This window comes from Euphorbia lathyris, chromosome 8 (genome assembly GCF_963576675.1).
Source record: "Euphorbia lathyris chromosome 8, ddEupLath1.1, whole genome shotgun sequence".
NCBI classification, from domain to species: domain Eukaryota; kingdom Viridiplantae; phylum Streptophyta; class Magnoliopsida; order Malpighiales; family Euphorbiaceae; genus Euphorbia; species Euphorbia lathyris.
The window spans coordinates 10,386,855-10,408,678 of record NC_088917.1 but is presented as its reverse complement, the minus strand read 5'-3'; the positions used below and the strand labels follow the sequence as shown (position 1 = coordinate 10,408,678).

General features: G+C 35.7%; 1 long non-coding RNA gene across 4 annotated transcripts; it reads left to right on the top strand.

The window, feature by feature from the left end:
- The first annotated feature begins 6,414 nt into the window (after positions 1-6,414).
- Positions 6,415-10,134, top strand: LOC136204156 (uncharacterized). Of its 4 annotated transcripts, XR_010675054.1 has the most exons (5): positions 6,415-6,584; positions 8,777-8,916; positions 9,193-9,501; positions 9,614-9,814; positions 9,893-10,134. It is a non-coding gene; the product is annotated as an uncharacterized lncRNA (long non-coding RNA). The 4 variants fall into 4 exon arrangements; XR_010675052.1 differs by lacking the exon at positions 9,193-9,501; XR_010675053.1 differs by having other exon boundaries at positions 8,777-9,501; positions 9,914-10,134.
- Positions 10,135-21,824: the final 11,690 nt, after the last annotated feature.

Genomic DNA, 21,824 nt, shown 5'->3' with positions numbered 1-21,824 from the left:
AGTAATCCACAACAATAACATGTTCTTTCGATGCTCCGCATGCATAGTATCCAAGGTTTCAAACTTCTCTGGATTTTCAAGAAGATAATTGCATGCAATATAATAGTGATCTTTCTCCATTCCAATATCATCTACATATTTCCACATGTTGAAATCCTTGTTTAGTGGGCTAGGTTTAAAAATATATACCAAATCCTTACTTGCTTCAGATATATACTTTATCCATCGAATTAGTCATAGCAGATATTTCATCAACTTCGGTTCTTTTCCTTTTTTTGGCCCTAGATGAAGTTGGATTATCAAATACATCTTCATCTCTCACTCCTTTATTAGGAGTAACGTGTTCTTCAAACACATTTTCATGTGCACCTACATTTACATTATCACCCATCTGATCCATAGTATTATCTAGTGACATCTCATTCTGAGAAATCATGAAGTCAATGCCATCAATGGTAATTGTTGAATTTGCATCTCTCACCCTTTTTCGCCTAATATCTGCTGCACATTCAGCATTCTCCCCAGAAGCTCTATCTTGTCCATAAAGACTAACCAACTTCAAATAATTCCTAACACGTTTGTTCTTCCATTCAATAGCATCCGGATGAGCCTACAATGAAAAAGAAAAAAAAATGAAATAAACTCGTAAAAATAAATGTAAAACAATTTGCTGCAATGAAATTGTAACAAACCAAATTGGTTTGCTGCAATTGGCAGCAAACATTGCTGCCAATTGCAGCAAACCATTGCAGTTGCTGCAATTGGCAGCAATTTGCTGCAATGAAATTGCATTGGTTTGCTGCAATGCTGCCAATAGGCTTATCGGGAAATTTACTTCAAACCATCTTTAGGCTCATTTAAATTGTGTCGATGCAAATCAAATTGTTTTGTAAATTACCTCAAACAACATGAGCTCCCGTTAACTTATATAAATGATGCATTAATATGACAAGTTTAACTTTGTCATCCATCCTAATAAAAAATAAATCACTATTTCAGCACAAGTACAAAATAATCAAAATATAAACTTGAAATTGGCAATTGCAAAAGGTCTTAAAATATAACCAATTGCGTTGAGTAATGACTGCTACTTTATGTTATAAATGTTATTCAATTCTAAGACCCTCATATATATCATAAGAAAATCGAGGAAAAAAGAAAATAACATGTCAAATGCTTTGATGAATGCTTTATGCATTTTTATGAACATCAGACTTGGGTAATGGGTAATGTACATCAAAACAATAATTTTGGAAATAGATGAATAATTTGGGTAATGTACAGCAAAACAATAAATTTGGGTAATGGGTAATGACAGCAAAACCATAAATTTGGGTAATGGGTAATGACAGCAAAACAATAATTTGGGTAGTGCTGTACAAACTATTTTAGAAATAATTTGGATAATGTATAAACAAGGGAACCAAATTGTTTGCAAAAATTTGGGTAATGGGAGGAGCAGCAAAAATTCATCAATGGGAAACAAGATATCAGAAGAATGAAGATTAGTTTGAGAGGAGCAGCAAAAATTCATCAATGGGAAACAAGATATCAGAAGGATGAAGAACTTACCTGGAAAAATTGAAGAAGAAACGCGGGAGCAGAGAACTGAGAATAGAAACGCACGAGTAGAGAACGATGTAGAAATTAACCTAGACTGAATGTAATTAATTAGATTGTTTAAGGTTATTTTTGTCCAAAAAATATTGGACCCTTCTAAACCCACCGATTTGGTGGGTTGAAAATCCTATCAAAACTCATCCATTTTAAACCCTTCAAATCCCTTCATCAACCCTTCAAAACCCTTACCCTCATATTTTTTAATCACCCAAACAAGGGTTTCTACAAACCCTTCCCTACCCTTCCTTTAATTACCTTTCAAACCCATCCATCCAATCAAACTCTTAGTGATTTAAGAGTGACTAAGACATTCTCTAACAATACTCATTATATTCACTCCTTATTTATTATTTTATCATTAAAATTATTAATTATTGTTATATTTACCAATAGTGTGAGGAGAGAGACTCCTCAATAATAAATTATTAATAAAAAATGAATTAAGAGGCACTAAAAGATGAAGAGAGATTCTCTATTAATAGAGAGAATGAAGAGACTCTTAGTAATTTGAGGAGCCACTAAGAGGCTGTTGGAGCTGATTTTTCATTCTACTTCCAATTTTAACTTAAGAGCTAATTTAAGAGGTTATTGGAGATGCTCTTAGAAGAATTAAAATTGCTTATAATATCATTAAGTTCTTGAATTTTTATTCGTTTTAATTTTAAGGTCATTATTTTTAGTAAAGCGAAAAATTTCAATCATTTTCTTGTCGCAAACAAAAACCTCAGTCACCGTTTGGATAAAAAAAATTCAGATACTCGTTTGACAAAAAAATGAAACCACATTTTATTTTTTGGACTTTATCCTATTTAATTTTATTGAATTTTCAATTTCAAACTTTATTGCATTTTAACTCATTAATATTCAATTTACATTAATATTCACTTTAGTTAAATTAAATTATAATATTTAAACTAATTAATTATTTTATAACTGTCAAAAGACAATTATATAAAATGAAATTGAATTTTCAATTTCAAACTTGTTAATATTCAATTTAGTTAAATTAAATTATAAGATTTAAACTAATTAATTATTTTATAACGGGAGCAGTTTCGGTTAAAATGGTGGAAGCACTTGCATTGAAGAAAAGCATGGGGTGGATATTATCGCTGGGATACACTTCGGTTATCTTTGAAACCGATGCAAAAGCCGTATTAGACTCTATTTTGGCACAACGAAAAGATCTTAAGTGATGTGAGAGTTATTCCACCCTAGGTTTAAGGTGAAGTTTATTTCAAGATTAGCGAACGATGCAACTCATACCATGACACGTAATGCGTGTTCCTATGTTAATTCTTTCATTCATTGGACTAGTCCTGTATTTGTTCGGAGTATCCTACAAAAGGACGCTCCCCATTTTTCTTAATAAAGGAGTTATGTTTTTCTTCAAAAAAAAAATATATATTTTATAACAGTAAAAAAACAATTATATAAGGTTTAAAAAAAGACAATTATATAAAATGCAAGTTCGTCCACATTATTTTTTATTTTTCTCCACCAATCCAATCGATAAATGGCACATCATCACCATCTGTATCTCTTTTTTCTCTCACCAATTTTCTCTCTCCTTGTTTTTCTTCTCTATTTAAAACAATAATTTCAAAAGCTTTATTCAATTATGATTAATGAAAATAAAAGAAGATTTGTTCCTATAATTAAAGGAATTACTTCAACAAGTTTCTGTTCCTAAATAACTAAGATCATTAGTTTTTCCCATCTTCAATTTCATCTTCGGTCGTTGTCGTTAATGATAACCCTGGGTTCCATATTCTTCTTTCTTCCCGTTCATTGTTAAGTGGAATTTTGTTATCGCTTTAAACTTCAGTGTCTGCGGCTTCAGCTGAATGAGCTATTTCATCCTTGGTGTCGTAAAAATGAGAATCTCGATTCTCCATCTTTATAACTTTTTTTTGCTTCCTGCATTGTCTTGAAACGGGAATTTATTGAATTTATGGGTTTTCTTTAATTCTTACACTACTCTTTCACGATTTGAGACTGGGATTCTAGATCTTATCTTTTCTCAATTTCTGCTTCAGTTATCTGTGTACGTAAATACCAAACACACAAGATAACTGAAGCATAAATCGAGAAAAGATAAGCTCTAGAGTTCCAATCTCAAATCATGAAAGAGTAGTTTAGCAATTAAAGAAAACCTGTAAATTCAATAAAGTCGCGTTTCAAGACAATGCAGGAAGCAAAAAAAGTGATAAGGATGGAGAATTAAGATTCGCAATTTTACAACTCCAAGGCAAAAGAAGAAAATGAGAGCACTCATTCAAGTGAAGCTAGAGACACTGGAGTCCGAAGCGATAACAAAATTCCACTTAATGATGAATCAGAAGAAAAAGAAGATAGAAACCAAAGGTTATCATTAGCGGCAATGACCGAAGATGAAATTAAAGAAGATGAGAAGAAGAAATGAGTCAGAAGCAACGAGCAAAACTAACGATCTTAGTTATTTAGGAACAAAAACTTGCAAGAACAAATCTTCTTCTATTTTCATTAATCACAGTTGAATAAAGCTTTTGAAGTTGTTATTTTAGAGAGAGAAGAGAAATAAGGAGGGAGAGAGATGAGAGATATAGAGATGGTGATGATGTGTCACTTAGGAATTGGGTAGGTGTAGAAAAATAAAAATAAAATGATAAAAATGCCCCTTTGGCTTTTTTACTTTGACCGCCACATCATCGTTTTCTAACGACATTAGCATTTTGGACCTCATGTGCTAACTGAATCAACCTCAATATTACTGCTTGTTATGTTTTGAAATATGTGATTGTGTTTGAAAATGGCTGAAACCACATAGGTCCCTAACATTCTAAATGCATCAATTAGGTCTTCAACCTATATCTTCAAATTTAATTAGATTCTTAACCCTTTAAATTCCTCAATTAGGTCCTCAACTATGTTGAAACTGCTAATAAAATTTCTTCCTCAATTGAAATAAAATTTGATTCGTTTTTCTTTATATATTTGTCAATTTGGTTTATCGGTCATTTATGATATTTTAAATTTCAATTATTGGTTCGATGGTTCTATAATTTCAATTAGTATCGATTAGTATTTTATGATATTTTCAGTTTTAGTTATCACTTCGCTTTTTTAGTAAAAAAAACCAGTTAAATCTAACCGAAAATAAATATTATATATATACATAATTTTTTTTTTGATATAATTTTGGTTCATTTAAATAACACTCAACCAATAACCGAAACCTAAAATATCATAAAATACAACTCCAAATCAAACTGAAAATAATTGAGCCAAAATTTATTTAATTGTAGGAGAGATTCAATTGATGGATTATTACTTCAAAAAGACAACGATACATGAACACAAGAATTAAAGAGACATAAAAAAAATATTATGGATATGAAAGTACAAGAAAATAATTAAAATCACAAAATTTACTTGAACCTTTTGAAGAACCGAAAGTAGAACATAATAATCTGATGCCTGATTATATCATTATATCACTTTAGATTTAGCCTCAATTGGCTATTGTCTCTAAATATGACATCAACGTTGACAAACTCGAACCGTGTGTATAAGTTATCACTGAAATAGGAGCACGGGTTGAACAAAAAAACAATTTAATATCTTGTGCATATACGTTTTTACTTTTTCCAACTTAAAAGAATATATATAGGAAAAATAAAGGTTGTAACGTTACAAAAAATAATGGTTTACAAACCGTTTTCGTTTTCTTTCTTAAATTTTCATAACCGTATTTAATTTAATAAGATTAAATATAAACCAATTTAAAACACCATTTATCCAATAGTTCCAGCATATGTTGGGGATCTAATTAACGATTTTAAGGCACTTTGTATTAAAAAAAAGCAGTAAATATATCATCCCCTTTTAAAAATGTCTAGACCTGCCACTCGTTTGTGAATCTCTATAATTCGAAGAAGTGACGAAGCCAACCCAAAGCCTCGGGGGCTGGGGGGGGGGGGGGGGGGGGGTTTGGCCACCGACTCCATCCTAAGTAATAGTGATTCTGTTCCTTATAATCCCCTCTAATATTGGTTTATATTTACATTTTATAGTGTTATGTCAATATTTTAAAGTTGAGTTAGTTTAAGATATGTTTTAATGTAAGAGGTCATTGGGTTCAAACTTCCATCTACTTAGTGGTCAACCTATCAGCCACAATTGTCATATATTTGGCTAGGGGTGAACATGGTAGATTAACCAGTCCCTTAACAAAAAATATATTAACTTATCTATTTAATTCAGTTAATCATATTTCAGTTATCCTATTACTTCGGTCTAAGACCCCGTTTGTTTGAAGGAAAATATTGTGTTCTGAAAAATTTTATGCAGGGAAAATATTGTGTAGGAAAATAAAATATTTTCATGTGTTTGGAACCAACACTGAAAAATATTTTCCGGTGTTTGGGTACAACAGTGGAAAATATTTTCCAATTACTAAATATAGATTTTCTGTATTTTCAATTGTGACTACAAATTAAATGGTTATTGGGTACAAATGGTTAGGGACATTTTAGAATTTTTGTCCCTTATTATAATTTTGAAATTTACACGGAAGACACTTTTACTAATTGTCCCCAATTGTTTTCTAATATGTAATAGGGGACAAAATAAAAACTAATTATATTTTTATAAGTAAATACACATGGGATATTCATGAGTAGGGGGCTAAATATGTAAATATATTAACTAGGTTTGATTTGATGTCGTTTTGAATTGGAACTCTTCCTTCCACGTTCAATAAACTCTAACTCTATCCAATATCTTCTTCTTCAAAAAAAAAAAAAAAAAACTCTATCCAGTATCCCACTCCTTCTTCCTTTCGATTCCTCTCGGTTAGCAGCAGAAAATCTGTGAAATCCCCAAGACCCAACCAGAGACTGAGGCTAGAGACAACAATAGCCCTAAGAACCCAGCCCCCACTGGTCACCGCTGTTGTTCCTCTCAGACGCCCATCCCTAAAGGTTAGTTGATTTTTGTTTAATTTGTATTTGAAATCTCTAGGTTAGAATTTGATTAGTCTAGTACCATTACCCAATGCCTTCAACTTACCAGTGCTTTGAAGGAAAATTGAACAAATTAATATTATCCTATGCTCTTGGTGAATGCCATTAGAATCTAAAACATCTACCTGGAAATCCTTCTTCATGTCATTGTCATCGTTATTATCTTTTTTTTTGGTGAACGATTATCTTTTTTTTAAACAAACATCTTATTGACATTAATTAATATGAGCTTAGTCTATATATAAGGAAGCATTATGATAACAAGTTTTCAGATACAGCAGATAGAAAAGAGATTTAGAGAACTATTCTACAAAAAATAGTAGTTGTTGATCAAAATGGGTAGGTTGATTTTGTTATTAAAAATCTTTATAGCAGTAGTTAATGAAGTGGCCAATTTTATTGATCAATATGATAATACCTAATTCTATCCCTAGGATTATTGGAAGTGGCCAATTTTATCTTGTCATAAAACATCATGAGGCTCATCATTACGATTTTGGTGCATTGAGTTCCTGAATTTTAAGCCATTGATCTTTCATTATTACGATATTAATCTATTATTTTTATCATATTAAGCTTATGCTTGACAAATTAGTTAGTTGTGAACAAAAACAGTTGGTTAACTTAGCGCTACTCATTTCATTTGTCGGAAATTGTATGGTTAGTGTTCAAAATGTGTTACTCAAGTCTGATCCTATGAAAATATTGCTTTACCATTTGAGTTTAGAGCAGTTTTGGGAATTTCATTGCTATAACTTGTTCAATCGCTTAGGGGCCTAATATTTTTTTGATAGAAATTGGGACAAGACAGAACTTGGGCGGGGTAAGCACCCATGACCCAAGAATTGTCAAAGCTTAGGGGCCTAATTAACATGTTCATCTTTCATTGATTATTTTACATGGCCATTGGGTGGAATCCAGGAGTTGAAATAAGTAACTTGATAAGTAAGCATTTTTAGGTATTGTTAATCATCTCTAGTATACTTAAAAGCACTAGGATCTCTTAAGTAAATGAACCTCAAATTGCCTGAGGCGCTTGTCTAAGCAAGTGATGCACTAGTTAATGGACTGAAGCACCTTTACCATTACAAATTTTATTGCATCTCCATATCTAGTCCCAACAACTATCTTCAGCTGTGGAATTTGGAGAAGATCCCAGGAAAATTTTCCAAGAAAAAAGCTTTTCTTTTCCATGTTTTAATGTAACGTAACATTATCTCAGATGCCAAACTTTCAAAATTAGAACTCCAAAAAGAAAGGATTGAATAAAGGTTTCAAGATTATGATAAACATTGGGAGATAAGTGAGCTTATCTAGAGAGGGCATCTGATGGGATGTTGCCAATCTTTATTGTGGCATTCTATCGGGTTCCAAATTTCTATATACTTATTTTCCTGGCCTTAATATGTTGCTGCATGCATATTCTTATTCCACCAAGATTACAATGAGTACAGTGCCATCCACTTCCCTAAGAACCATAATAAAGATTTTTTAGGCACAAATGATAGAAAATACAGAATGTGAACCTCACAGTTGTAATATGAAGAATGTGAACCTAATTAAAGAGATGCATGTATGCTTTTGCACTTTCAAGTCAATATGATCTTTAATAGGTTTTAACTGAGTTGTGAGACCTATTACCTCAGTTCACATTATTATGTTTAGATGATTTGCAGGTGTTCAAATCATACCCTTCAACCAATTTTGATCAGAATTATAATTACCAACAGTAAATAAGTTAAATGTGTTATATATGTTATTAACTTAGAAATGGAAAATGTTGTGGTGACCTCGTTTAAGGAGTTAAAATTTTATAGTTTGTTGGCTAAGTAATTCTCTACCAATTCGTGAAACACTGGATGCTATGTAGGATTTTAAAAAATTTCCAGCATTGCCTAAAATTTTCAAGGCTCCGAATAAAATTCGGCTACTTCAGTTTCGTACCAAACTGATAAGTTTGGTTGGTTAGGTTAAGTTTTGTAAGTTAGGTGCTTAAAATGTGCAAAGAAATTTTTCCTTTCAGTGAACTGACGGATGCTCAGCCCTATATTATTGTGAAGTTTTGGATTACTGTCGTTTTACTATGATTCCCCTTATGATCTTGTTGTCAATGGTAACTCAAGTAGATTAAATCTTTTTTTTTTCTTTAGTAAGATTTGCCTTGAAAGATGGCAAGACGAAGAGCAACAAAGACAGTGAAGGAAACTGCATCTTCATCACGGCATAGTGCAGATGGCAATCAACCCCCAATTGAAGAAAAAAAAGAAACTACAATTGATATACCAAGCAGGTTACTGCTCAAATTCATCCTTCTCTTTTACTTAGTCTGCATGTAATTGGGAGCTTATTAACTTTTATATCAATTTTGGGCTATCAAACTTAATATTATATCAGTTGCCTTCTCCAGTGTGTTATTTCTAGATAAATGCTAATGTTCATCTTTCTTTGGATTTTGTAGCTGAACTGTCATTATTTATACATTCTACTTTTATACAGTTAAAAAAATAGAGATGCTACTAAATGTTTCTTCTTTTGGCTATTGACTTTTGCCGGTATAAAAAAGTAGAGTGCCGAAGTGCTCCAATCAGGGTGATATGAGATATGGAGATTGAACATTCATTAATTACCTTGCGGTTTCTTCATTCATATTTAAGCGAGGAACAGTTGCAAACCCCTGTTATCCAGCTATACAAAGAAAACCTTCCTAGCATACTTGTCATGAAAAACTGTGAAAATGGTCAATTTGAAGTGCAGTGGAATGATAAAGAGGATAATATATCAATTAGTCGAGCTCCTAATGAAAAAGATGTACATGGTTTTCTTATACGTCGTCTATCCATTGCATATGATGACTGCTTAGCTAACCCATTTGCAGGTGATCTAAGTGATGCCAAATCTCTCTTGGTTCTTGTTTGCACATATGGGTTGAATTTGATTTCGTGAATTGGTTTTATCTGACTTGGGTCCCATTCTATGACTGCTTGCAGTGAGGAGGAGCCTTTTAAGTGTTGATGATCTGCAGATAAGAGACTTAGTATGTTCTTTATTTATTTGGGTGGCTCATATGCTAAAGAGTTCGATAGTGAAAGTGATGTCGTAAATGCAATCCAATACCAGAATCCTTTCAAAGAGAAGGGGCGAAAAACCAACCAAATGGCATCTTTGAAGCTTGTAATCACCTTAAATTGGTAAGAATTTTGTAACATGTTTGATGTGTTCCTTAGTGCCTAATGAAATTGGTCCTCTCTGACAATTGTAAAATGTAGTTATGGCTTTGCTATTTGCAGGTGAAGATTCATAGATAGTTTTAAACTCGATGGCCGTTAACAGACTCAAAGGTCCTTATAATGTATTTGCTAATACGAAGACTAACTATTGTGATAGATAAAAAGTTAACAGAAAACATCAAGCTGCTCTATTTGCAAAGGTACAAACCATATATAACAACATTTGAATTGAGATTTATTGTGAGAGCACATATATTTCCATTGGGACTGATGATGTATGAAAATTTTATTATTATTACCAGCATTTCCTCTGTTGTTTGGTTAACGGTTAACATATCCAAATATGATGGAGTAGACATGGAATTCTCTGATAATTCATTCTCAGCGAGCTTAGACAATGATAAAGGTTATGAATGGGGTTGCCCAAAAGACTAACCTCTTAATAGCCTTACTTTTGGCAAATGATTCGAGAACTTGTCAAGTTTAAGGATGATTACCTCAGGTAGTAACATTAATATGCTTTGCTAAATTTGAATTTCCTTTCACTTGACATGGAAATTAATGATAGCGTGTCGCTAGTAGTGCTTTTCTACGACAAAATGTATATTAGGATGTTTGCGCTATGAATATGGATGTGGTCTTTCTAAGTGCTTTATATCTACTAGACGTCACGACTACTTAGGGGCAAGTGTATCCCGTCGTATCAAGTAATAATCCGGTTAAGACCGGGTATCGAATCCACGGGATTTATAGTTACAAGTATTAGACGACTCGGTTTCGTATGTTATTTAAGCGGTAATTACTTTGGGTTAAGTAAGACACAACTACACACTATTCCTCACTATTGGCGACACATATTTATGTAGCTAAAACTCTATGAAGTGAGATGAGTATGATAAGTTATAACCATGATAAATAATGACTCTAAATGTATACGGATAATAGTTTACTCTTGCAAAGACGACCAAGTGTAGTAGAACCGATCCGTGAAGCACTTAGACTACGTGATTCCTAGTCAAGGCGTATCTAACGCGGGGGAATTAGAAACTAGGGCCCATAAGTTCCGTGGCTTGTCAATTCCTACGGTTTCCGGTTTGTCACTTCCGGTAAGGCAACACCTATATAACTCCCTAAAGATAGCCCGAATGGCGGCGGTAATCGCGTTCTCCTACACAATAATCAATTATCAATATCAAAACAAGCAATAAACATTAACACATAAAGGGAAATAGAGATTATAAATCATAAATTATAAATATGGAAAGTGATTAGATGAAATACAACCAAGCCTAGTACATAGGAAGAGTACAAGCTAATTAGCAAGTAAAAAGGGAGAACCCGCCCTTGGAACTAGCTAACCGGACTCAAAGTCGTCTCCTAGGTCGTGGAGGTGGAACTCTCGAGCTTGGTGACGAGTGGTGGAACGGAGCGTCAATGGAACGCCGGAACAACGAACAAGCTCTCGAGGGGGAGAGTTTAACTTACAAAATTTGAATCTAAATTACAAGGAAAGAAAAGAGTATAGTGTAGCTCTCTAGTATGTAATTGGTGTCTAATGAAGTTCAAGAGCTTCTTATTTATAGACATCAAGCAAGGGCAAGTTTGTAATTTCACAAAGCACAAGTATGGAGCAACATTATTTGGTGCAGAAATCCCATGATACGCCCCGCGTAAATTGGTCTACGCCCCGCGTAAATGCCCATTCCGTCAGAAATCTCCTGCATGTGGACCAATTCGTTGTCTTGTTGTCTCAAGCACGCCCTGCGTAAAGGATTGTACGCCCCGCGTGTTTGAGTCTCTGGAGTTTTATTGCTTGAATTGGAGCTTTTACGCCGTGCGTAGCTGAAGTACGCCCCGCGTAAAAGAGTCTCTGATATTTTTACGTTGAAGAACTGCCTTTTACGCCCCGCGTATATGGTGGTACGCCCCGCGTAAGGAGAGTTGACTCTGGGAGACAATGCAGTCTGACTTACAAGATTAGGCCAATCATTTCCGACATGTGTCATACGCCTCGCGTAAGGTGTCATACGCCCCGCGTATGCTGAGTCATTTCCACATGGTGCCTGCGGATAAGGCAATTATTTCTGACACCATGTTTTACGCCCCGCGTAGGGGATTATACGCCCTGCGTATGGAGTGGATTTTTGCTCCTTTCTCGTACCTGAAATACAAAACTTGAGAGCCGAGTTAGCTTGACGATTTTATTTCCAAAACTAATCAAAACGAGGAAAATAAACTGAAAGTACGAGATTTATTTTTATTTCTTTATTTTATCAAAAACACTTTATTTTTGTAACTAAACTTATTTATTTTATCCAAAATCAATCCGTAAATCACGCTAAAAGATAGGGGTAAAATACCACTATCAAAACCTCCTCGGACTTTAAAGTTTTACTTGTCCTCAAGTAAAAGAAATCGAAAGACAAGGGATTGAGAAAATTAGGAAACAAACCGAAGGTTGGTTTCCAAGTGCGTGATTTCAAAGTTATGGTTTTGTGCAAAGGTTTCGGTAAGTACCTACGCAAACAATTGAGTACAAAAACTTGTTTGAAACCTCCATGATCAAGATTTAATAGGCAATATTAACGGGGTTGATTATCTTTTGAGAACCCGATAGTACCTCACCACGGGATTTCGCTCTTACGCTCAATTTTAGGTGGGTCGGTGTTTTATCGCTCTTCTTTGCACTTACTCGAGATCATGTTGAATTTGCATTTTTATCCGGGTTTTTCCTCCTAAAATATGGTTAGGCAATATTAAAAATGAACCCGGAGGGGGGTTGTAATATGGATGGCTACTTTAGTGGTCAGTTTAAAGAAACTCGAGTTCAAAAATACCGTTTTGTGATTGCACCGTATCATTGCTTATTTTGGCCTTGGCGAATTTTACAAAATTTACTTCAAAATTGCTCGGGTGGAGCTTGAGAATGCCTTTTTATTTTTTATTGTATCCTTTGTTTTGACAGAGGCACAAAAACAATATTTTGAGAACTAATGGTGCTCATTTGCTAAGGCCATGACTCATTTCGGGTAATTCGGGTGCAACTTGATTATGTCGGTAATTGAACAAGAGGAAAAAGGGCTAGATGTTAAGAGGGTATTAATAAAAAAAGTTGGTTAATAAGCTCGAGGGGGTTTCCTAATGTTTAATGAAAACGAGAAAAATAAATTAAGAAAAATTAGCCTAAGTGGGTTCGGTTTATCATCTATTGCCTTTTTACCATAATAAGTGTACTTAACCCGGTATTAGATGCAAATTTTATGAGTCGAGTGAAGTCAAAGCTCTCGAAAAAGTGTGAAAGAATTAGAGTTCTCGTACGAACTCTTTTAGGCTCAAAATACCTCACAAAGATTCGGGTTTAAATTGTGTACTATCAAGTCTTCGCTAAATTCTCAACTATCCCGTTTTTATTGCCTTTTCAAAGTTCATTATGGAGATAACATTCGGGTTTAAGACTCAATGCCTTAGTTTAGTACGAATCCTAAGTTTTGCACAAATTCCCTAACTTTAAGATCAAGACTAAAATTTCTTAATCGAATCATTCCTTTATGTTCCGACACTTTTATTTTTGATGACAAATAACAGAACTTTAATTAATTTCCGAGGGAGGGATAGCATGTCGGGAAAATTTAAAAGAGTAAATAAATTAGTTTAATTATTTTTTTGTTATTACATTTTTATTTTTGATTTTGGTAGTGCAAAACAAACGTTAAGTGCGGGGTTGCACGTCCCTCCGCGTTATTTAAAATGACGCCTATTCTAAGGGCATCGCAAAAAGAAACTACAACAAAAACAAAAATAAAGCTAAGGAAGGGAAAGAAGGAGGCCCTAAGTGGCCAGGGGCCCTACGCCAGGCGTGTCCAGGGGGGCGCTCCGCGTAGGGTGGCGTTTAAATTCTTTATTTGGGCAGAGACACAAGTACGCGGGGCACAATAGGGAGGGCGCCCCGCGTAAGTCGGTGTGTTTATGCTTTGTGGAGTCAGAGACTCAAATACGCGGGGCGCAATAGGGGACGCCCCGTGTGTTTGAGGTTCTGAACTTTAGGAACCACGGAAAGGAACTTATACGCAGGGCGTAAGAGGGGGTGCGCTCTGCGTAAGAGGTATCTCATGCAGAATTTTGGATCAGAGGCACAAAGACGCGGGGCGTGCATAGGAAGACGCCCCGCATATTGTGACGAATTGGGATTTGGCTTTCCGTGGCTGGGAAGCGAAACGAAGAAAACAAGGGGAAAATTGAACATATATATACAGGGAGTTTGAGAGAGTCAAACCAATGCTACGTTTAGAGTCAGAGTAGCTCGACTTTCCTTTATGGCGGCTTATTGCAAGACGTCCGCGTTGGAGCTTGACGGGTCCGAACTCCTATTGTTGAGGAGCGTTATTACTTGTCCGGATTCCCTATTCTTACCCCGCGGATTTTGTTCAGTGTTCGCCGGGAGGGTTCCTAGTGGCCTCTCTTGTTGTTGACGATTTAGGTGGGCCACCTGGCGGCTAAGATCCCTACAAAACCCTTCGTTATCGGAAATACGGGTTAATATGTCCTTCAACAAGGACGTGACCGATTGGTCATGTACATTGTTGGAAGGTGGAGCGTTTCGATTACCGGGAGCGGCTTGTGATTGCCCGAGCCCGTTTTCCCGAAATTCTTGCTCAAAGCCGGATGGGGGCCTCAACACGTTATTATTGTTGCCATATGATAGGTTCGGGTGTTGGTATCGAGGCCTCCATCCGCTGTTGTTATTATTATTATTGTGGTGAGAATAGGAGTTTGGATGGGAGTTATACCTTTGGTTACCTCCTATATAACTTACGTTTTCGGCATCGCCGGCGAAGGGGCTACCAATTTGGCAATTAAACGCATCATAGTCTCCACCACAGTGAGTGCACATCAGGACCTGCACACTTTTATTGAGGCTTAATTGGGCGATCAACGAGTCAAGCTTCTTGTTCATTTCAGCTATGGAGCTTTTCGGAGCCTTTTTCTCCACAGCGAATGTCTGGTGTCGCGACGGGCCGGCAAGCCGATCCTCTTGCCATTGCACACTTTTCCTTGCGAGCTCATGAATGAGCTCGTAGGCCTCACTAGCTGACTTCCGAAATAGATCCCCACCTGCAGCGGAATCAACAGTCGCACGGTTAGTGGGAGTCAACCCGTGGTAAAAAGTGCTTACCAAGTCGTGCTTTGGGATGTCATGGTGGGGGCAGTTTCGGAGCAACTTCCGGAACCTAGCCCAAGCTGCGTGAAGGGCCTCGCATTCCAATTGCCTAAAGGATGTGATATCGGTCCGTAACTTGACTGTTTTGGGCGGCGGAAAATAGTAGGAAAGGAACTCCTTTTCGAGCTCTTCCCATGACGTGATGGATCCCGCCTCCAATGAGTGTAGCCACTCCAACGCCTGTCCTGTCAATGAAAAAGGAAACAATTTCAGTCTCACAGCCTCAACGGGGACACCATTTTGCCGAGAGGTATCGGCACACATAAGAAATTTATCCAAATGTTCGTTGGGGTTCTCATAGAGTTCCCCTCCGAATTGACCGCATTGTTGTATCAATTGGATCATTCCGGTCTTGATCTCGTATGTGTTGGCTGGGATCGTGGGAGCGACAATACCGTTACGATTTTAGGGACGATGTGGTGCAAGGATCTCCATCATCGAACGCGTATCATTGCCCCCGCGGACATTGTTCACGTGTGGCCTTTGGTTTCCGTCGGGTTGGTTGACCTCGGCGTTAGGGTTTGCCATTCTCTCTTTTCGAATCCTATAAAGAGTACATTCAATTTCAAGATCAATAGGAATAAGAGAATCACTTTTCGATCGGGTGTGCATAAAGTAAAAAGAAGTATAAAAGGTTATCAACAAGAAAGAATAATGTTAGTAAGAGTATATATAAACAATTCATACAAAAAGAATGCTTAAACTAACAATGAAACGTTTTTGTCTAATATTGTAGGAAATTATAAATCCCCGGCAACGGCGCCAAAAACTTGATAGCGTGTCGCTAGTAGTGCTTTTCTACGACAAAATGTATATTACGATGTTTGCACTACGAATATGGATGTGGTCTTTCTAAGTGCTTTATATCTACTAGACGTCACGACTACTTAGGGGCAAGTGTACCCCGTCGTATCAAGTAATAATCCGGTTAAGACCGGGTATCGAATCCACAGGATTTATAGTTACAAGTATTAGACAACTCGGTTTCGTATGTTATTTAAGCGGTAATTACTTTGGGTTAAGTAAGACACAACTACACACTATTCCTCACTATTGGCGACACAGATTTATGTAGCTAAAACTCTATGAAGTGAGATGAGTATGATAAGTTATAACCATGATAAATAATGACTCTAAATGTATACGGATAATAGTTTACTCTTGCAAAGACGACTAAGTGTAGTAGAACCGACCCGTGAAGCACTTAGACTACGTGATTCCTAGTCAAGGCGTGTCTAACGCGGGGGAATTAGAAACTAGGGCCCGTAAGTTCCGTGGCTTGTCAATTCCTACGGTTTCCGGTTTGTCACTTCCGGTAAGGCAACACCTATATAACTCCCTAAAGATAGCCCGAATGGCGGCGGTAATCCTGTTCTCCTACACAATAATCAATTATCAATATCAAAACAAGCAATAAACATTAACACATAAAGGGAAATAGAGATTATAAATCATAAATTATAAATATGGAAAGTGATTAGATGAAATACAACCAAGCCTAGTACATAGGAAGAGTACAAGCTAATTAGCAAGTAAAAAGGGAGAACCCGCCCTTGGAACTAGCTAACCGGACTCAAAACCGTCTCCTAGGTCGTGGAGGTGGAACTCTCGAGCTTGGTGACGAGTGGTGGAACGGAGGGTCAATGGAACGCCGGAACAACGAACAAGCTCTCGAGGGGGAGAGTTTAACTTACAAAATTTGAATCTAAATTACAAGGAAAGAAAAGAGTATAGTGTAGCTCTCTAGTATATAATTGGTGTCTAATGAAGTTCAAGAGCTTCTTATTTATAGACATCAAGCAAGGGCAAGTTTGTAATTTCACAAAGCACAAGTATGGAGCAACATTATTTGGTGCAGAAATCCCATGATACGCCCCGCGTAAATTGGTCTACGCCCCGCGTAAATGCCCATTCCGTCAGAAATCTCCTGCATGTGGACCAATTCGTTGTCTTGTTGTCTCAAGCACGCCCTGCGTAAAGGATTGTACGCCCCGCGTGTTTGAGTCTCTGGAGTTTTATTGCTTGAATTGGAGCTTTTACGCCGTGCGTAGCTGAAGTACGCCCCGCGTAAAAGAGTCTCTGATATTTTTACGTTGAAGAACTGCCTTTTACGCCCCGCGTATATGGTGGTACGCCCCGCGTAAGGAGAGTTGACTCTGGGAGACAATGCAGTCTGACTTACAGGATTAGGCCAATCATTTCCGACATGTGTCATACGCCCCGCGTAAGGTGTCATACGCCCCGCGTATGCTGAGTCATTTCCACATGGTGCCTGCGGATAAGACAATTATTTCTGACACCATGTTTTACGCCCCGCGTAGGGGATTATACGCCCTGCGTATGGAGTGGATTTTTGCTCCTTTCTCGTACCTGAAATACAAAACTTGAGAGCCGAGTTAGCTTGACGATTTTATTTCCAAAACTAATCAAAACGAGAAAAATAAACTGAAAGTACGAGATTTATTTTTATTTCTTTATTTTATCAAAAACACTTTATTTTTGTAACTAAACTTATTTATTTTATCCAAAATCAATCCGTAAATCACGCTAAAAGATAGGGGTAAAATACCCCTATCAAACCTCCTCGGACTTTAAAGTTTTACTTGTCCTCAAGTAAAAGAAATCGAAAGACAATGGATTGAGAAAATTAGAAAACAAACCGAAGGTTGGTTTTGCCAAGTGCGTGATTTCAAAGTTATGGTTTTGTGCAAAGGTTTCGGTAAGTACCTACGCAAACAATTGAGTACAAAAACTTGTTTGAAACCTCCATGATCAAGATTTAATAGGCAATATTAACGGGGGTTGATTATCTTTTGAGAACCCGATAGTACCTCACCACGGGATTTCGCTCTTATGCTCAATTTTAGGTGGGTCGGTGTTTTATCGCTCTTCTTTGCACTTACTCGAGATCATGTTGAATTTGCATTTTTATCCGGGTTTTTCCTCCTAAAATATGGTTAGGCAATATTAAAAATGAACCCGGAGGGGGGTTGTAATATGGATGGCTACTTTAGTGGTCAGTTTAAAGAAACTCGAGTTCAAAAATACCGTTTTGTGATTGCACCGTATCATTGCTTATTTTGGCCTTGGCGAATTTTACAAAATTTACTTCAAAATTGCTCGGGTGGAGCTTGAGAATGCCTTTTTATTTTTTATTGTATCCTTTGTTTTGACAGAGGCACAAAAACAATATTTTGAGAACTAATGGTACTCATTTGCTAAGGTTGTGACTCATTTCGGGTAATTCGGGTGCAACTTGATTATGTCGGTAATTGAACAAGAGGAAAAAGGGCCAGAAAGGCAATAAGGAAAAGGCCACACCAATTATGAATGTAAGCCCTGAAGAAGATTTAGTACACCAACCAGGTATATACGTATCTTGCATTTCAAAATAGTGGTACTAATTCCTAAAGAAAAAAATATTATTAGTAATAAGTATATAAGTAATTTAAGTTGGGTCTAAAGAATTTTTTTTATTAATAATAAGTATATAAGTAATTTAAGTTGGGTTTCTTTAATTTATGGAGTCTAGAGTTATTGTTGAACCATATATTGTTAAGTAATTTAAGTGGTAAAACATTTTAAAGCATGGAAGCTATTAAATAACCCTAAACTCATAATAGTACATGTAGTTGGAGAGCTGGTTTAGGATTCATAAATAGCCCTAAACACACTCATCTAAAGATTTGGAGAACTTGTCATTGGTCCGGGGACCCGTTTGCCTATAAAAGGCACGGATCCCCATGCATTTTGGAAGAGGGAGGAGAATTTTGGAGCCTTTCTCACTCTAAACATTTTTAGAGAGAGAAAGTGATTTTTTTTAGAAAAATATTTTTTTTTCTCAAAAATTCCGAATTTCCCAAAGTTAAATTTTTACTAAAAAAAACACAAAAAACGGGAAAATCACGACTCGTGGAATCAATCGGCTTCGACTGTCAGATACCGAATTTAAGGTATTATCCGAGGACTAGACTCTTTTATTTTATTTAATTTATTTCTTTTCCTTTATTTATTTTTATGTTATAATTTTATTTATTTTGTCATTTATTTATTTATCACGTTTTATTTAATTTTTCGTATTTATTTAATTCCCGTCTCGTGTTGAATAAAATTCGATTTTGCTTTAAAATAAAAAACCTCGTTTTGATATCCCAATACGAACCGTGATCCGATAAAAAGGTAGTTCGGGTGTTAGAAACGTTGTAATTATAAGTTTTAATTTAAAAGAATTTCCGAATAAGGTTTTAAAATAAAAACGTTGTTTTAGGAATTTCCGTTATTGACTATGATCCATTTTTGGTAGTTCGGAAATCCAAAACGATTGAATTAGACTTAATTTAAAGCTTTTGAATAAATCTGGAAACAATTGGAGTGCTGCTGTAATTTTTCGTTTCTGTCACTAATTGCTGTTTACCGACGGATTTTTCGTCGGTAAATCTGCCAAAACGTAAAAATGTCATTTCAGTCCATTTTTCTTAACTTTTAAGCTTTTAATCCTTAATATATATATGTATAGTTATGTAATATATATTTTCAAACCATTTTAGATATTTAGTGTATATAATTATTTAGGATGTTTGTATATCATTTTTTATTCAATTTTTTTAGCATAGGTATATGTATATATATATTCTCCTTTTTTATTCATTTGAGTTATATTAGATTCTATTTTAAAAGGTTATTTATTTGGGCATTTTGGGAACTAATTAGTAAGTATTAGTATATGGATATATGTTATTTTTGGTATTTAAAACTATATTAGTTATGTATATATATAGTTTTGGGATATTTGGGTTATGTTATTGTTTATTATATGAAACTATTTTGGATAAATGTTATTTTCTTATCTAATGAGATTTATTTACTATTTCCACCTCTTTAAAGTATAAATGTATTATATCTAGTATTTTCATATATGTATTATATAGTTTCTTTTTATTAACTTTTATTTTCATATTCTCTTTTTGATTTGAATGTATATATATAAGTTTAAATTATTTTCTTTATTATTTTGGATCATTTATGGGTCCATGTTTCAAATGGGCTTTATTTGGGAGTGAATCTTGGTTTAAATGGGTTTATTATTGTAATTATAATAGGTAAACAGTCCATTAAATAAAAGGAGAAAATAAATCACAAAAAGAGAGTTTTCAATTTAATTATTTAAACTAATGAATTTTTAGAGGTTCCTAATGTAAATAAATATAGTTGTTTTGTTAATATTTCAAATCGTTTTCAAAACACCACGTTTTAAAACCTTATTCCGTTCCAAAGGCGGATTAAGTGAACCTTGTAATTAAAATCATTTTCATTGTGAATAATCGAATATTTTGAACCATTTTCTCAAAAGAATTTGTACAAAATAAAATGGACTTGTATGTTTAACCACGTTTTCTTACTAAAGGTTTTTATCTCAAACGTTTTCAAACACTTGAGTCGTTCCAACGGCGATTCGAGTAAACTTCACCAATCGGGGTTTTAAAACGCACCTAAATCGTTCCAACGGCGATTAAGGTGCGAACCACGTGAATAAACTCGTTTTGGGGGGAAATAAGTTAGCATAGAATAAACACACAGCATGACATTTAAATAAAGTTGTAAATAAATCACTTCTTTCTCCCCCCTTCTCTGTGTATGTATAATATAAATGGGTGATTCTTTACTAATGTGGCTTTTCAATAATATATGCTCAAAACAGTTTCCAAAAAGAGAAAGAAAAGGTTTCAAATGAATTTTAAACTTAAAGAAGTATACGATTAGTCCGTTATCGCCTAACATGCTGAGTAGGAGGCCGGTGGTTCATAACCGGGCGATGTCGGGGTGCCTAGTAGCCTTTCTCCGGAAAGGAGCTAGCCTTCTCGGCTCGTACCTAAGTTTCCCGAACCCACACCGGTCTCCCGCAAGGGATCGGTGTTCATTTTCCCATTCGTGGGTGGCGACTCTTCCATATCTCCGAGCTCCGGTCCTGCCGAGCAGCTTGATTCCACGATTGGTTGCTTTCGGCGCCAATCACCGCTTACGTCGCCATGAGGTGTCCACCCCCCGGTCCGCCCGGGAGATTAGGCCGCGGCACCTCGTCTAACATCTGTACATTTCATCCGGCGAATCTCTGTTACTTCGAGTGGACATGGCGAGAACACCAAGCTCAGACAACGAATCGAATTCATAAGAAATGACGAAAAAGAGGGTAAATAACTTGACTTTACATTTTCGTTTCTCTCTTGTATTGCATGTACATTTGTTGTGTTTGAGAAGGAATATTTCGTTTCGTTTCGTTTCGTTTACTTCTTCTGGTGTTAGGGTTTTTCTGGGTTCGTCTGGTGTTAGGAAGTCATTCGGTTTGGTTGAAATTCGTCGATGTGTATGTTCATCGGCAACCTAATTATAGATAGTACATAGTCATAGACAGCCTAATGGCCGATAGAACATCCATATCGACGATATATTGCTGACAGAACATTCATATCGTCGAGCTAATTGCCGATAGAACATTCATATCGACGATCTATTGCCGATAGAACATTCATATCGACGAACTATTACTGATAACTCTCTTATTTTAGCATACGCTAGCTCATTCTAGCTCAACGTTATAATTAGCTTAATTGTATGTTCCCTGATGATATGTCTACAACATTTTTCAGCATGATCGTGTAGACAAGAGGAAGAGAGATGAGCATGGCTCTCCTTCGAAGAAGAAAGCCAAGAAGAAATCTGGATATAAATACAAAAAAGCATTTAGAACGGAAAGCG